The sequence below is a fragment of the Ambystoma mexicanum genome, chromosome 1q, assembly GCF_040938575.1.
Source record: "Ambystoma mexicanum isolate Mex_15411 chromosome 1q, UKY_AmexF1_1, whole genome shotgun sequence".
Taxonomy (NCBI): domain Eukaryota; kingdom Metazoa; phylum Chordata; class Amphibia; order Caudata; family Ambystomatidae; genus Ambystoma; species Ambystoma mexicanum.
This window is the reverse complement of record NC_090922.1, coordinates 323,746,188-323,764,709: the sequence shown is the minus strand read 5'-3', so window position 1 is coordinate 323,764,709 and position 18,522 is coordinate 323,746,188.

Sequence of the window (18,522 nt, the reverse complement as noted above, 5' to 3'; positions counted from 1 at the left end):
GGGGAGGAATGATGAGGGGGAGGGGATATGGCTATAATGCACAACAGCAAGGGGGAGGATTCAGAAGCTTCTACCCCACTGGGCAACCAGTATACCAGGATAATTCAGGAAGTTTCCCATGGCAGACCAGGGAACCACCTGTATGTTGGATTTGTGGAATGTTAGGACACATGTCACACACATGTAGAATGAGACCCTCCACACCAGCGTGGGAGGGACAAGGACAACAAGGGCCTACAAGTGAACAACAGGGTTACCAACAACAGCAGGGGCTGCAACAGGGCAGCACGCAGCAACAGTTAGTAATACAACAACAGCCACAGACATATTCACTACCGCAACAACAGGTAGCGATATCACAACAACACCAAGTGCAGCAAGTACAGCAGCCCACTCAAATACAGGCCCATAAAGTAACGTCTACCAATACACAGCTACAGCAAACACAACTGGGAAGGGTGACTGTCCTGGGACACAACCCTTACACAGGAAGTGGTCAATCATTATACCCACAATAGGACAGCCCACAGACGTCCTTGGTGTGTCCCATCCTATCGGTAACACCTAATAGTGCGGAGGAACCACGCATTGAGGTAACGATAGGTGACAAAAAATTATCATTCCTTGTAGATACTGGGGCAACCCGGTCTTGCATAAGGGAAGGTAAATTTAAGATGTCAGGTGAGGCCATTAACACCCAAGGATTCTCTGTGGCTAGGGGGTTGGTTCTCTTTACTGATAACATCTCCTTATCAATAGGGGATTATGACATGTCCGTCCCGCTCCTGTATTCCAGGGACTCGCCAGTAAACATACTTGGGAGAGACATAATGAGCAGGCTAAATATGACAATCTCCTTCACGGAGGACGGCATAATTTGTTCGACTCCAGGAATAAACATGTTCACTGCATGGCAAATTATGCAAGCATACTGTGGGCAGACAGTAACTCGGGCTGAGCCAGTAGATGGCGAACTGTTCCAGTATGGAACAGACATGGCATTCGCCTGGATGCCAGGAATAGAAGGGAAGATCTGGAGGAGGCCAGCAGCATATTTGTTCAGACCTGAGACACCAGCCAATGAACCGGAAGGGAAAGTGATTTCAGTGAGCATCGAGAGTATTATAGCGACTGCTGATTATATCACAGTACATGCCCAAGACCAGGAAGGGAGAGCATGGAGGGCAGTGATAGCGCTGGCTGAGGGATGCAGGCTCACCCAGGTGTCCGATGAGGAGCTCTTTTCAGAAGACAAGGCAGAGGGTGAAATGGTTTTTATCATGAGTGTAGATATATGGCTAAGAGTGACATACAAGCAAGTGGCACAGAAAATTGCCATGGCACTTGAAGCGCCCGCATCTACCCCAGTTTCCTTTTACGAGGAAGATATGGCAAAAGTTCCAACATCACTGTGGACCACCAGTCCCTATGACGTGGGCTGCATGAAGAGTATCGGAGGAGTAAGAATAAAGCTGAAAAAGGGTGCAATACTCCCTAGAGTGAAGCAATACCCACTATCAAAAGAGGCAGATGAAGGCATATACGAAACAATAACGGCCCTAATAAATAATGGCATACTGGTACCATCAGAATCGCCATGTAACACAGCCGTGTACCCAGTGCGCAAAGCTAAAGGAGGGTCTTGGCATTTTATCCAGGACCTCAGGCCCTTGAACAACATTGTGGAAGCAGAATACCCCATAGCAGCAAACCCGGCCACAATATTATGTGGAATTCCAGCAGAGGCCTCACGGTTCACAGTTATTGACCTCAAAAATGCCTTTTTCTCAATACCCCTGCATCCAGATTCACAAGACTTGACAAGCTTCACGTACAGAAACACAAAATGGAAACACACCAGGTTACCACAAGGGTACTGCGAGTAACCCTCAATTTTCAACAGAGTTATACAGATGGACTTGGGAAACGTTGAATTGGAGAGTATGGTGCTGCAATATGTTGACGACATAATAATTTGCAGCACAAGCGAGAAAAGATGCAGGGAAGACTCATGGAAAATGCTAACAATATTGGCTGAAAAAGGTTACAAGGTAGAAAAAGAAAAGTTACAGTACTGTCAGGAACAGGTATTATACATTGGTCAACTAATAGCCCAACACGGAAGAAAGATTGCACCACAAAGAGCACAGGCCATATCAAACACGCCACTGCCACAAACAGTGAGGGAACTGCAGCAGTTCCTGGATTGTGCAACTACTGTAGGGCATGGGTTTTTGATTACAGCTCATACATAGGACCCCTACTTGAAGCATTGAGAGAAGCAAACAAAGGGGAGAAAAATTGGGGTGGACAAGGGAAATGAAGGAAGCATTTGATGAATTGAAGAACGCAATATCAACTGCTCCGGTACTGGCCACCCCAGATTATGAACGACAGTTCCTTATCTTTTCACATTGCGACTCAGCAGTAATGAAAGCAGTATTGGCTCAGAAAACAAGCATGGGATACAAGCCAATGGCGTTCTACAGCGGTCACTTGGACCCAGTTATGTTAGGTCATTTCCCTTGTGAACAAAGTCTTGCCGCAGCTGCATTCGCGGTAGAGAAATCATCATCTATTACAATGGGGTGCCCAACCACACTATTCGTGGAGCATGCACTATTTGCAATATTGAACTAGCCTAAGTCCACACTAACAACGCAGAGGGCGACAGGTTATGAGATCATCTTGTCTAGACCAGAACTATCAATTGTTAGATACAGTACAGTTAACCCTTCAAGGTTTATAGCGGAAGTGATTGAGGAAGGTGATTATGCTCACAACTGTACGCAGACTATCGAAATGTACTCATGTACTAGAAAAGTTGAAGAGGATGCGCTCAATGGAGGAGAGCTCTTGTTCATTGATGGGTCATCAACAATAGACCAGAGTGATGGGATAAGGAGAACTGGGGCAGCAGTTGTAAAAATGACAGAAGATTTGGTGTGTGTCCCAGTGAAATGTGTACATTTACCACAGCATTATTAGGCTCAAGCAGCAGAATTGGTTGCACTGATCTTGGCGTTGAAGGAAAGCGTTGACAAAAGAGTTACTATATATTTTGATAGTGCATATGTCATGTCAACTGTCCACTCGGGGTTGATAAAATGGCAGAGAAGGGGGTTTAGGAGAGCTGACGGCACCCCAGTGCAACATGCTCTCTTGTTAGCTGAATTAATTGAAGTAATAAATGATCCACAAGAAAGAGCATTGGTCAAATGTCCCGCACACACTAATGGAGAAGATTATATCTCAAAAGGGAATGAAACAGCAGACGCACATGCCAAACATGCAGCGTATTTTGGTGAAATATGGAACCCCCCAGAGTCAGAGAGAGGGAAAGGGAGGGGGATAGCTAAACAGATGTTGATGAAAGAAGGGTACACCCATCTCCCAGCCACACACATAACGGAATTACAGGCGGCCGCACCAATGGCAGAAAAGGAACTATGGGTAAAAAGAGGATGTACAATGTCGCCAACTGACGTACTGTGGCGTCAGGGTAACACTGGAAAGATGGTCATGCCTTTGGCACTATTGAACACCGCCCTGGCCCAGCTCCATCACCCAGCTCATACAGGAAAGGAAGTGATTGCAGCACGAATTAGGGAAGACTGGTTCTGCCCCGAGTTAAATTCTCATGTAACGAATTTGATCAGCAATTGCCTTACATGCCAACAGTTTACGGCCGGTCACACGCTGCAAGTGATAAAAGGTACTATACCCCCGCCAGAGGGACCCTTCCTGCACATTCATATTGATTACATTGATATGATCAATGTATGTCAAGGAAACAGGCATATGATTGTAGTGGTGTGCCCATTCTCCAGGTGGATCGAGGCAGGACCCTGCTCACATGCAGATGCGTTCAGAGCAGCTAGATTTCTAGTGAGGGAGGTTTTCCCCAGGTGGGGGTGTGTGAAGTGCTGCGGTCAGATAATGGCCCACACTTCGCTAATGAAATGTTTCAGCACATCACGTCTTTGCTGGGCATTAAGCATAAATTTGCGTGTGCATATCACCCGCAGGCCAACGGCGTATGTGAACGCCTGAATGGCCTATTGAAAGAAGAAATAGCAATGATACAGCAAACAACAAAGAAGAGCTGGTTGTATTGCCTTCAGCTAGCTCTATTTGAGCTAAGGAATAGGCCAGGGTCTGACCACCACCTCACTCCTCACGAGGTGGTGACAGGACGCCAAATGCGCCTTCCTCTAACGCCTACATCAAGAGCATTCTCAGATTATGAAAACACTGCAACTGTTCTTGGTGATGAAATGTACCAATATGTGTCTGCTTTGTTTACTAGTGTAGCGTTTGTATCTCAACAGCTCGAGCGCACGCGGGGCGGGTCTAAGAGTGATCAACAAGAAGACGCCTACAAAGAATTGGAAAAAGAAGAACTGAGCAAAATTGCTAAAGGTGACCACGTGCTACTCCGCAACTTCAATAGGAAGTGGAACAACCCACGCTTTACTGGTCTTCATTTGGTAGAGGAGGTAGCTACGAGAGCGGTGAAGTTGCAGGATAAGCGTGCTTGGAATCACCTACACGACGTGAAGATCTACAAACTCCAGACCCGCCCCAGCGTTACCGACAGGGCCATTGGAAGAACAACGACAGCATCGCCTACAGAGAAGGAGAGGTCGACCACAGCTGACGATATTAGTGTCACTACACCCGATCACCCCCCAGAGTCCCCAGAGACAAGTACTGACACTGGACACTTGCCCACAGCCCATCCCATGGTCACGAGATCGAAAAGTAAACAGACTTCCGCCAATTGAGCCCCAAACCCCCTGCCCGCTAAGGTCACCCCCCAATTAAAGGACATCGATTTGTGCACACACAAATGTAAACACTTGTATGTTTTCTCTTTTTTCTCTCGCACACGCAGGTACCGTGTTTAATTGTATTGTCAAGAAAATAAGTAACTAACAGCATACATTGCCCAGGAGTGGATGCTACCCACGGATGATAACTACCCTGAAGCCCTATCACACCAATTTGTATATCATATAAGAAGGCCAAAGTACCTAAAAAGAAGGAGGGTACGCGTCTATTACACCGCATTTGTTTTGGCCATAGAACAATCATTTCCCCATCTTCACCAGCACTTACCTGCCTTAAGAGATAGATCACTAAGGTTGGCGTGGGAACAGCTCTTCGCCTGGGCACTGAACGACTACTTGATAGGGAGAGCTTGATAACAACAACTAACCATAATAACAAGCGTATTAAGAATTTTCAGGCGGGCAACTTTAACGTCGCAAGAATAAGCTGCCGGACTGCAGCAAGGTAAGAGCAAATGCCGGTGAGACTAGCTTTTGTAATAAAAATTATAGGAGTATTGGTCATCACTGGTGTATTGGCTGCCTCTGTATGGCAGAAAAGTTATGCTATCAATATTATGGCTGCACCCAAATCTAACGTACCCCCTCCCACAGCTGCAACGTGTGTTACGTCAGGTGGTACTAGCAACCCTCTGCATAAGGGAAGTAGAGTTAAACGCAGCACATACAAGGGTATTGATAATTACATAACAGATTCAGCACACGTCTCGAACAACATGTGGTACCAGCACATGACCCAAATAGGTAAGCAGACAACCGAAGACAGCTGTTATGTTTGCTCATTGATCCCATACGCCATGAGCGCTGCTCGGACATTCGTAGCCACGGAAATAGAAGAAAAGACAGCACAATGTATAATATATCTGGCACTATTCCAAACGAGAGGGCGATTTCAAGGAACAGTAATGAGAATGGAGTGGAAAACAAGAGACACATACCCGTACGAAAACAATTTCCTCAAGTCATATCTGAGTTACCACAAGAGCAGTTTGCATGCCGAAGCGTTCAGATACATGACAAGTGGCCCTGAAAAGGGAGAAACAAAGAAAGTAACACTACAATACCTACCATGTGATTGGTACGCCACTGAAGTTCCTGGTACACAAGGATGTTGGGAAAGGTCACTGGTAACAATAACAGGGAAGGTATACATGAACAATGAATGGGACATAGGGGTGGTCAGTAGCAACATGGTAACAAGAGAAAATACTACCACCATAAAGGAACACAATGACAGATGTTGGATGACATGGGGCAAGTACATACCCCTGCTGTCATGGATGGAGAAAGATGAAGACCCAATGAGCATACTACCGCTGACCGCGCCCAAGTTATGCTACCAACACAGAGGAGATGTGGAGGTGGGATACAACACCAACTGTGCAAGCGTGTTAGAGTTACCAGAGGGGGGTGCAGGAACGGCAGTGATAATGGATCACTACTGGGCCTGCGGAAATAAGGCATATCACACCCTGCCCCCGTCGTGGAATGGAATATGTACAATGGTACACATCAATGTACCATCGCTAGTGGTACCCCAGAAACATGTGAACATGGCCAACTTCCCAAAATTGGATGAAGGGAACAAGAGGAAGAAGAGATTGTTACAATGAAAGAGGGGTGAGGACAACGACAACAACAACAATAATGTCCTGAACAGGAAAAAGAAACAAGGAGAACCTCTAACAGGAAACTACCTGTGGGGAAGGTCGGAAACAGCACTCACTTCTATCCCACCAGAACACAGATTATTGAGCCGAGCTGCAATGTTCTTCTTGTCAATAACACACCCTGGACTACAAGCTTATGCAAATGCTAAATGGCTCCAGATAACCCGATGGGAACTAATGATGACCATTAATTCAACAGTAAACGGATTCAACGCAATAAAAGAGGAACTACGAGCGGTGAGAATGGTAGCACTACAGAACAGATATGTATTGGATCTCCTCACAGCGATGGAGGGAGGAGTTTGCGCAAAGATAGGACAATCATGCTGCACATTTATTCCTGCTAACGATGCCGACAATGGTACACTCACCGAAGCAGTATCACAGCTGGCCCAGATGCACTCCAAAATGATGGAAGAAAGTAAAGGAGTGAAGAAGGATGACAGCTGATTCGCATTGTTATGGTCATGAATGCCATCATGGCTGTCGGACGGGCTGAAGATTATAGTTGGATGTATAATACTGGCTGGAGCTGCATTGATTATAATAAGGTTTTGGAAGGCCGGGAAGGCACGTACTACAGACGAAATGATCGAAATGGTTGGTATGCACCCCTTGATGCCAACTGATGATGACCAGCACACAGACACCATAATAAAGGAAAGAGAAAACTGCGCAGGCAAATCATCACCAACCACCTGGACCCGCCATCCGTAAAGCTCGAAAACCCAAGAAACCTGAGGAGCTATATCGGAAGATGGGTATACTGCAAACCGGGAGGAAGTTGCATATATATGTGTTGGTCATTTGAGGACCATGTCAACCACTATGGACACCTGGGAGGAGTAACTAAAATATGGAGTGTAAGAGGAGATAGAGAAAAGGATAAGTTTGTGGTCGACAAGTCGACCAGAGGGGGGACTGAAGTGGGAGAATGGGAGACAAGACTCCCCCCAATCTCCTCACGCCCCTGGCCTAGAGGATCGTGGCCCAGACACCCGCCACGAGATGAATTCGTCTATCTACCAGACGACCAAATACCTTGGTACAAGAACATACGGATGTGCCCACCAGCCTGCCCACCAGCCTGCCCTACTCGAGCCGACACCTGCGGCATGGATGAACTCAATTAAGCCCTCAACGACAAGCACCCACATCATTAGAGATGCCATGGCGACCTAGCCAACTGTCAAGAACACACGTGCCACCATGCACACTGGACACTCCCACACCAACCCACACAAAGAATATACTCAGTGCTATGACGTAGGTGACGGATACGCCCACTGACGTGCATCTTTATTATTTTTCATATAGGTTCTCCAAAACGCAGAAACGCAAGACGCACAAAGCACTCATTTACATGCTTTCTGACGCTTCTCCCGACCCTTGCATCGTGATGAAAATACAACAAAGACATGACATTGCCTATGAAGCCATGTGACAACGCAACATAAGTGCCGTGCATTACACATCCCCACCTATGAACCAGGCCCAAGTAGGCCACAAGCAAGAGCCTCCATGAACACTGGGCGAGCAAGAGTACAATTGCTGACCCTGCTGAACGAGCCCAGCGAGAACTGACAGTCAAGGGAGCGATGTTGCAACTCGTATGCTACCAGCCGAAGCCAAGGTCACACCTGTAAGCAAAGCCAGGCACGCAGAGGCAAATACAACTTTAAATGTGCAGAATTCTGTCTCAGCCACGGTCCCTCCTCACGTGACCAAGCCAAAACTGACAAGGTGCCAGACCCACGAGGGAGAAGTCGCCTGGGTCCCACGTCTGGGACACAGGCTGCAACAATGAAATGACCGAATGGACACCTACAGCGATGGGAATGATCTGCTCTCAGTGCTATGAGCAAATCCACGCATTGTCTGCACAAACACATAGTTACATATTGTTGCAAATGACAGGTACACCGCGAGCTGGGAACAACGATGGTCCCAGGCTGGGGGGCTTGCGAGTGGACCAATCAGAACATGGGGCACTCATCACTGACGCCACTAACATCAGCCAATCATTAGAGGTCTTTGTGTAACAATTTTCAAGTATCTAATAGAAGGGACAACCCAAGTATACCACCTGACTGACCCTTAACCACTATGCTATACTAACCCTACCACTCAAAGAACCAATCCAGAGTGGCGATAGGTTTTTTGCTAACTTTCCCAGGTGACGCAAGAAGCGCGTCATACTGAGGCAAAAAGGGGCTTGCGAGCCCCACAAACTTCCAGAGGGTCTGGACCGACGCGTACGTTCCTACACCCATCCCTGCCGTTGTTTAATAAACAGCACAACCGCCTTGCTTCTTGTGTGTGTGCCTCATACTCATTTTTGGGAAACGCGGGAGGAGTTGGGGTCTCCCAGCCCAGAGGTCCGCGGAAGGCCCAGCCGACCCCGGGAGAAACTCCCCGACAGATGCTACCCATTTAAGAATATTTTGAAGAAGGTTTTTCAGACAATATACAATCGCAGAACGGATTGGCGGAAAAATACAATTATCTTTTTCTCAGACTTCTTTCAAAAACTTGGTCACGCGATATTATTTGTTGTTATCCCTGCTATTAAAGAAAAAGAGGCTGATGTGCTACCACCGCAACATATATTTATAAGTCAAATCATTTTGATGTCAGTATCCAAAGTGCCATGAAGTGTTTTCTTCCGATAGAGGCAAGGATTGAGTTTGTACATTCTTACATAGAAATATACCATAAAGTAGGTTTCAACAGTTATTCAACATCACCTGCTGCCTCACCATAATTTGCTGTTACAAGAAGAACAAGGAGCTAAGACGTGTATTGACTACAGATCTCTAAACAAGGTCACAGTAGAAACAAATACCCATCACTTTGGATTCCAGGGCTTGAAAATTAGATTTGGACCTGCGAGGAGCCAAAAATGAGACTCGGACACAAGGGATTCATGAGTTTGGTCAAATTCTTTTATCAAAATAAAAGGGGTGGGGAAATGCCTCTCGGTCCATGCACTAGAGGTGTTTCCCTACCCAAAAGTTTGAGGAGGCTGAGTGGATGGCTCTAGAAGGAGAGTATTTGGGAATAGAGCGTTGTAGATAGTAGGGATCACGGCCCCAGAAAGCCTTGTGGACTATGCAGAGGGACTTGAACTTGATCCTTGCAGCCACGGGGAGCCAGTGGAGAGATTTCAGTGCCAGAGAGATGCAGTCCCTGGGCTTGACGCCAAGGATAAGTCTTGCAGTTCTGTTCGGGATAAGTTGAAGAGGTCAGAGAGTAGAAGTAGGAAGATTGAGAAAGAGACTGTTGCAGTAGTCCAGTCTGGAGAGAACCAGGCTCTGGAGACAGTGAACCTCTGGGGCAAGGTGAGAAATGGTAGAATACCTCTGAGGAGGTGCAGCTGGTAGTGAGACCTTTTGGACATGTCCGAGATGTGAGAAGAGAAAGAGAGCGTAGAGTCGAAGATGACCCCCCAATTTTTCTGCCTCACTGATGGGTGGGGGCACAGGACCAAGGGAGGCCAGCCAGAGTGGGAGTGGGAAAGTGGGAAAGTGGGAGCAGGGGTCCTAATGTGGACAATCTCTGTCTTGCTGGCCTTAAGGCAGAGATTGTTAGCAGCACACCAGCAATTGTGGATAGACAGTCAGGAATGAGCAAGGAGGAGGAAGAGGTAGAGGGTAGCATGAAAAAAAGCTGTGTATCATCTGCATACCTCTGAAAGTTGGAGGTAAATGCAGAGATTTTATGGGCCAAAGGGGGCCAGGTAGACATAGAAAAACCAGGGCGATAGATTAGATCCCTGGGGGACACCACAGGTAGAGAGAGTAATAGTGGAGAGAAAGGACTCAAGTTCCACCTGGAAAGGAGGGTCAGAGAGAAAGGACGCAAGCCACGCCAGGGCCTGATCTTTGATGCCCAGGGTATCATGGGGATGGGGGATCAGGATTTTGTGGTTTACTGTATCAAAAGCAGAGGTCAAGGAGAATGAGGACAGAGGGAGAGTTGGAGTCAAGGTTTGAGAGCAGGTGTTCACGGGTGTTCAGAAGAGCAGTTTTCGTGCCTCTGCATGCTCTAAAGCCAGACTGATGGTCATGAAGACAACCAGCAGATTCAGTGTGCAGGGTAAGATGAGAGATAGCCAACTTCTCCGGGGGTTTGCCCAGGAAAGGAGTGATGGAGATCAGGTGATAGTTTGCCAGAATAGAAGGGTTGGCAGAGGATATTTTGAACTCAGGGTGCACAAGAGAATGCTTGAGAGAAGAGGGGAAAACTCCAGTGGTGAAGGGGAGGTTGTAGAGGTCTGTCAAGGCTGGAGCTAGAGAGTCAATGTTGTCCTTGATGGTGTTGGAGGGGCAAGGGTCCACCTGTTTGGAAGAGGCTTTCATAGACTGGACTTCCCTAGAAACAACCTCAGGTGTGACAGGGGAGAGGGAGGATGAAAGGGGGGGAGTAATGGTGGTGGGGGGCTCAGGCGATGATGGTGCATGAGTGGGTGCGGAGAAGAGAGAGGACAGGATGTCCTGTGTTTTGGCAGTGAAGTGTGCAGCCAGGGCACCGCAAAGGAACTGGGTGGGTGCAATAGAGGATGAGGCAGCAGGGGAGTTGGCCAGCTGCCTACAAACTTTGAAAAGTTGGGCCATGTTGTTGGAAGCCGCGGGGATGCAGGCTTGAATATGGACTCTTTTCTTGTGCCGGATGCAGAGTCTATATTGTCTTTGCAGAAGGCGTCAGACCAGCTTATCAGAGGGTGCATCTGAAGATCCCCATTTCCGTTCCGCTGCCCTGCACTTGCGTTTAAGGTCAGCCAGATCCGAGTCGTACCAAGAGTTGCACTGTTTGGGAGGCTTTAGTTGGACCCTCATGACAAAGGCAGGGATGTCGAGGGTATTGGAGATGGAAAGGTGAATGTTAGAGAGGGCTGTGTCAATGTGGGAGTCAGCCACAAGAGTAGGAGGAGGGGAGAAGGTGGAGGCAAAAGCAGCCACTGACACTTTTGTTTATGGATCGGAAGATCTTGTAGGTGGGAGGTAGTGCAGGTTGTGCCAGTGCTAAAGGAGAAGAGAGATTCAATTGAGAGGAGAGAACAGAGTGATCAGTCCATGAGAGTGAAGTAATGAGAAAGATAGAGAGAGGGATGTCTGTGGAGATGAGAGCATTCAAGGTGTGGCCCGCAGTGTGTGTCGGACCAGAGGGTAGAATTGAGAGAGTGAGCGAGTCGCAAAGGTTGCGGAAAGCTCCTGAAGAGTCAGGAGAGTCAAGAAGGATGTTGAGATCCCCCAGCAGGAGGAGTTGGGGGGTGGAGGAAAGGGGAGAAGATGCCAGATCAGCCCATTCTGCAAGGAAGAAGGTGGACTCGCCCGGCGGCCGATAGCAGGTGGCCAGAGTAAGTGAGGAGACAGGAGAAAGAGCCTGCAGACCAGGCATTCGAAAGAGGAATAGGCCTGAATGGGAATGGTAGAAACAGTGGTCCACTCTGGAAACATCAGGGCAACTCCCCCTCCTGGCCTGTTGAGCCTGGACTCAGAGGATCTTGTAGCCTTCAGGGAGAAGTATGTCAAAACCTTTGACAGAGCTGTCCTTAAACCAGGTCTCAGTGAGAGCAAGAACATCAAGGTCCAGGTGTTCAAGGAGGTGGCAGATGTCAGAGGAGTGCTTGACTGCAGAGCGAGAGTTAAGTGTGGCAACGTGGAGTAGATTGCCATTTTTGAAGGACTTACAGGGGGGGCGCAGGGGACAGAGGTCCCAAACGTAAGCGGTGCATGTGCCAAAGAGAGAGGCCAGAGAAGGCAGAGGGGCATAAGGGAGTGCAGGCAAGAGATCTGGGACAGTAGCAGATGGCAAGGGAGCCAGTGAAGGAAGGGTTGCAGAGGGAAAGAGAGCCCCAGATGTGTCAGCAGTGGGTGACAAGGGCACTAGCGTGGGAGAGGCTGCCAAGGATGTCAGTGCTTAGTGTGAGGGCAAGGTAGCAAGGATAGTAGAAGACGTCAGGAGCCATAGTAAGAGAGGTGGTGTGGCCAGGTGGAGGCAAGAAAGCCAAGGTGTGCCCCGCAAGCAAGAGAGCTAGGGAGGCCGTAGGTGCAGTCGGCAAGGGAGCCAGAGAGGAGGAAGGTGGAAAGTTGATAAGGCGAGGGAGAGCCTATCAAAAAGAAGGAGGTTGGGTTGAGGCCCTTTTACCAGACAGTACCATTTCGATAGACATTAATGTTGGCCCTGGAGGTCGAGGAAGAGGCAAGTAGGAACTCCCAGCGGGTGCCACCATTGATGTGTGAGGACAAAATAGAAGAGAACAGAGCAGCCATATGAAGAGCCCATAGGTCGGGGAAGGAATGACGAAGAGGATGTCGGTAAGAGTCTCTCTGGCGGAGGCTCTGACGTAGGTGTCATCGATAGGAAGGACAAAGCTGGAGCCAAGTGTGTCCTTAAGTTTCTTCCTGCCAGACCTGGTGAGCGGCGAGGGGTAGGAGATAGAGAAGCAGTTGGAGAAGATAGGAGAGATAGAGAGCGCCATGAGGGGGCACAGAGCGTGCTACACTTAACCAGACTGAGCAGCTGAGGCACACAGGAGGGAGTTGACAGGAGGACACAAGCGAACAAGCAAACACCATAGGAATGGGAAGAAACAGTGGGAGCTAAGTGAGGGAGGGAACCAAAGAGTAAGAGACAGAAACAAAACAGGGATGAAGGGAGTAAGCAGGATTTTATCCAGCAGGACAAAACAAATGCAGTATGGGAGCACAACTAAGTTTGAATTTTTTAAACAAACCGTCACAATCAATGCATGAAGAGAGCACACCTAAATTCGATTTTTAAACAAACACTTACATGAATGCATGAAGAAAGCACACCTAAATTCAATTTTTAAACAAGCAGTCACAATCAATGCATGAAAGAAAGCACACCTAAATTAGTTTTTTAAACAGTCACACTCAATGCATGAAGAGAGCACATCTAAATTCGATTTTTAAACAGTCACAATGAATGCATGAAAAAGCACACCTAAATACAATGTTTAAACAAACAGTCACAATCAATGCATGAAGAAAGCTCACCTAAATTCGATATTTGAACAGTCACAATCAATGCAGGGAGAGATCACACCTAAAAAAGAATGTTATGAAACAGATATTACAGCAGAGCAGCAGAGCAGTACAGAATTGTGGGCAGTGTGTTGGGAGCTCCAGAAAGGAAGGAATGTGTTAAGGATGGTTTCACTGCACCAATCTGGGGCAGCCATCTTGGCAGCCATCTTGGAGAGAGCCTATGGTGCACACAGCAATGCACGCAATTTAAAACTTGCCACTAAAGGCATGTGGGATGCCAAAATTGCTGCATAAAAATACATACTTTTTGGTTCCCCTTTGAAAATACTGATGTTTGATCAAAACAAGGAGCGTTTCACACACACGATGAAAAACGGCTCCAGAAATGAAAGAATTCTTGAAATGCACAGCAGAAGTGCCAGGAAGTGCTGTTAGCTGTGGGGAGTGCTGCCATCATGACCCTGTAATGCTGACTTCACTACATGCAGCTTGATCATCAATCTTTGGTACGCTAGTTTCAACGCATGGACTTTGGACTTTAGTTGTATTTGGATCACTGCTACAGCATCTTATGCATATATTCACTGATATATATCTATATCTTTCTTTATTTCCGTTTTAGAACCTTAATCACACGTTGCCCCGCCCCCTGCTTCAGCAAGCCTTCAAAACCTGGCGTGCACAGTTCCACTAAGTATCAAAGGGGAATCCCAAAAATCCACCTGAGCTGGAAACTTTACCTTGTTTGGTATAACTACAATATAAGGTAGTTAGGAAAACTTTCAACAGTTATACCAATAGCGTAGAGAGTCTTTAGTATCTCAAAAAATAGAATTTCAATTTATTTAGTATATTGTCTAAAAACGCAACAAAATGTGTTTGTTGTGACACAATAAATTTACAAAACACAAACGGTTAAAAAACACAATACTAATTGTGACAATATATCCTCAATGTAGGGGGATGATGTTAAGTAAATGTACACTATTAATTGTGGACAACTACAGAAGCACTTGCAATCTTATAGTTGTCTGTACCCTATAATTGGGTCTTCCGTGTCATTCTGGTCACATCTATTACCAAAAGGTGGAACTCAAAATGTTTCTGTTCTCTTAGATAATTTGCGGAACATTCATCAGGAGAATTGTCACTTTAGTTGCATTAGCAAAAAAACAAACACTTATCACACATTATTTATACAGTTTTCCTAGCTTGGAGTCTTCCATTCACTCTGAGTGGTGTAACTGTTGAAAGAGCATAGAAAGAGAAGCGTAAGCTCTAATTGCTTTAGTTCTTCTGGGATACTGACATTGTATCGTTTCTAGAAAGTGTATTTTATTTACCTGTTCTAGAATGTGGAGTGTGTCCTTTCACAGTGCAATCCTGAATGAAGCAGGAGATCGCCTCTGCGGCTACGATGACCCTTTTATGGGGATATTTTGCCTGTAATTTAAATTAGAAGGGACTCACTCCTTTGAAATCCAAAAATGCTAACCCTTAGTGACACTCGGTTTTGTGTTTCTAAAATATACTGTACAGTAACTCCTACCTTTAAGCAGTGGTTTTGGTATGGGAACCGAAGTAGTTTGCTATTAGACAGCTTCTGTGCAGCGTTCTTTTTTCACAAATCTGTCATTTTCATTTCTAATCTGGACATCGCTCTCTGTCTGTCTCTATGAATTATAGAGAGGGGTGGTCAGGACAGAGACTTCTAATTATTTATTATTTATCGTGTAGGGGTGTTTCATACGCTTACCTATATTGAAACAGGACGATCTTGTTGTTGGATATATACAGTTGTTAGTTCCTCACAGGGTTGGATTTGTTAGGCGTCCATGTCTTAATTATCCAATGTGGAAGCGATTTGACTCGAAGATTCAATGCTGTCTTTTGTCTGTTGAAGTCAATAAAGTATTTCACCCTTCATTTTATAAGGTTATATGCTTGAGGTTTATACTACGCTTGTCCCTGTCTGTTGCTCGATTTCTTAACTTACTTAGTAGAGTAGGTGAGATTCTTCTTTTATTGATATTTTCGTTCTCAAGGTCGTGCAGTTAGAAAGATGAGAATAGAAAGATTGAGGAAGCTAAATTAGTTCAGAAAAGGTTCTCATAATTTGCCAAAGAAGGGGCGGTGTTGACATGCGGAGAAGGAATGGGAATGCAGGAAACAATGGGTACATCACAGGCAAATAATCGGCGCCCGATGGACCCAGGTGGGTATGGGTTTACGCCACGATGCAAAGGTATGTGTTATAAGTGAAGAGGAGGCGGATTTCAGAATAACCAAGGTGGGTTTCAAAATACACAGAATGAGAACCAGAGTGCTCAGGGAGGATATAATCAAGGAGGGATTAACAGAAGGGTACCCACAATATGTTGGAATTGTGGAATGACAGGACATATTGCGCGTGTATGCCAGAGCCAAGGGAATGTACAAAATGGCCAGTTTTCCAGATGTAGGACAGCATATCCTCCGCCATACTGCACGCAGACCAGAGAGGGCTTTGCCCAAGATCACATATCTTATCAGACACAAGAATCGGAAGTACAGCAGGTACCACAGCAGGGACAAGCACAAATGAATCCATCACAAGGGCAGTCGCAACAAGCCCCTATGCAGACTGTTAGGGAGAATTCTCATTCTATGGCTAATTTCCCTTACCTATAGAGTCGCCCAGCAGCTTTGCTGGATTTGAAGGGTTTCTTTTTTTCTCCTGCTAAGAGTATGACTCTTTTTCCCACTCTTAGGCATATTTGCTATGTGTGTTCTAGGCAATATTTTGTGTTTAATGTCTATGGGGTTTATCTCACCCTCATAGAAACCATCTTTATCCACATGTGTTACACAGAACCCTCCGTGCAGTAACACAGGGGTGTCGTAGCGAACCCCAAACATAGACTCCATACCCTGGGACTGACTACTGTCTCCCAGGGCATGTAAAGTCCCCATTGACTTTACTAGTCAATCTTTATGAACAAAACCAGTACAACCCATCTTACCATTGGATGTACTGGCAAGGGTTAATAGTTTTTCCCTTATGTTCATTTTCGAGAGGGTGCCGTACAGTCCCTCTCTCAAATGTTTCTGGCTGGTGGCAGTGGTTACTACCAAAAATATTCGACCGCAAATATTTCCCTATGGGAATTTCCCATTGTTTGAGGCTACCACTTTTACTGGCAGTCTCTAACATACCGCAGGTTTATTTTATTATTAACTTTACTGCGGTAGGTTTTATTTGCCAGAACTTTTATATAAATTCTTTCTCGTGTCTTTCTCTAAACTCCTAATCTAGGTGGGGGATCCTTTGCTCGTCCTTTTGGCGGGCTTCTGCCAAGAAGCCCTCCTTTCGGCACCGCTGAGTCTGGGGTGGAACCACTGTGTGGGAGGGGGAGTAGGACCCCTGGACAGGGTTGCCTCAGCAACCCATGTCGCACTCTGCTCTGATAGGCTGGAGGGTCTCCCGCCAGGATGACCACTCCACTGTGTGAGTGACAGCTAGGCTGTATGGATGGGGATCTTTTTGCATAAAAGCAGAGTCTTGAGGACTGGAAGAGCAAGACGTTGCCATTGGAACTAAGAAGCCGAAGAGGAGAGAAGCCAAAGACATCTGCACCAACTGAACCACCGGTGAAGCCCTGCTGCAGCGTCTCACCACTTTTCTCCAACGACAATAGAAGATCTTCATCTGCAAGAGCCTTCTTCCCTTGAAATGGTGGGGCCAACCAGTTTGCCAATCGCCTTCCAGGACCTGCCTTTGTCGAATCGCCAGTGCCCTGCACTCGGAGACCGGATAGCCAGGCACCCGTCCACCCAGACCGCGATTTAAAGGAGCGTACCTTTTTTTCATTTGGCAGCACCGCGGCTGGTTTCATCCCTTGGCAGTGCAGTAACTCGAACCTTGCTCCACGACGAGAGTCTCTCTTCCTCTGCTGGATCTCGCGAACTGCAGGAACTGCCAGGAACAACCGCCACCGCAGGAGCCTCTTCTACATTTGAAGGTACTTTGTTCCGCCAGGCATCCCTTTTCGTTTGGTAGCGCTAAAGGTGTTTTAAATCCTTTACCTACCTGCTGGGTTGGCCGCCCCTATCCTCTAACATTGTCTTTCACCTTCGGCATCCACCTTTTTGAATCGTTTAACAAAGACTTGACTGTAGCTACAAGAACATTTTTCTCCTGGGATCTTTGCCCTGTACCACTGACTCTGGCACAGGCCTATTGACTCTGGCTGAATCTGTTAAAACTGCCTTCTCTAGATTGCTACTAGAACTGTGTTGGTGCACCTAATTCTTATGACCACCTTTTTCTTCCCACTTCTAAAACTTTTGAAGTGCCATTTTGCTCGGTTTTCATTTAAGTATTCTACATGCTAAAGTACTGCCTTGCCTAAACGTGTTCACAAACTTATTAGGAAGTGTTGCTAGGGTGCCGAAGAATATATTCCTGTATAACTTGTTCTTTCCCTCCCTTGTGAGAAATTGCTAGAGTGCCATTTGTGTTTGGTTTTCACTGTGCCGTTTTGCTCAGTTTTCACTCTTGCTCAAACTTGTCTACAATTTAACCAGGGAGTTGTGTATACTTTTCTTGACCGATTTTAACTTGCTTTAATAACTGTGATTTATGTGTTGAACTAGAAGTGTGTACAATAAATATATATTCTTTTTAATACAAAGCTTTGGTCAGTGTTTCCTTTTACCATAGTACTGAAGCCCTATTGTGTAAACCCTGAATACTGCCCATCTCCCTCTTGAGATAAGTCTGACTGCTTAGCCACAGCTACCAACTAAATCTTTGTGGTACAGACTGATACCAAAGGGGATTTATTGCTCATACCTGTAGTTTTAATCTTCTGTAGTGCTCCCTAAGGGAACTGCACAGCATTCTGCCTAACACTGGTGTAACACTGGTGTACAGCGGTGAGGATAAAAGTATTGGATTTACATTTTAGTGTGCTGCTAGTACCTTGGTTCATTTAACCACAA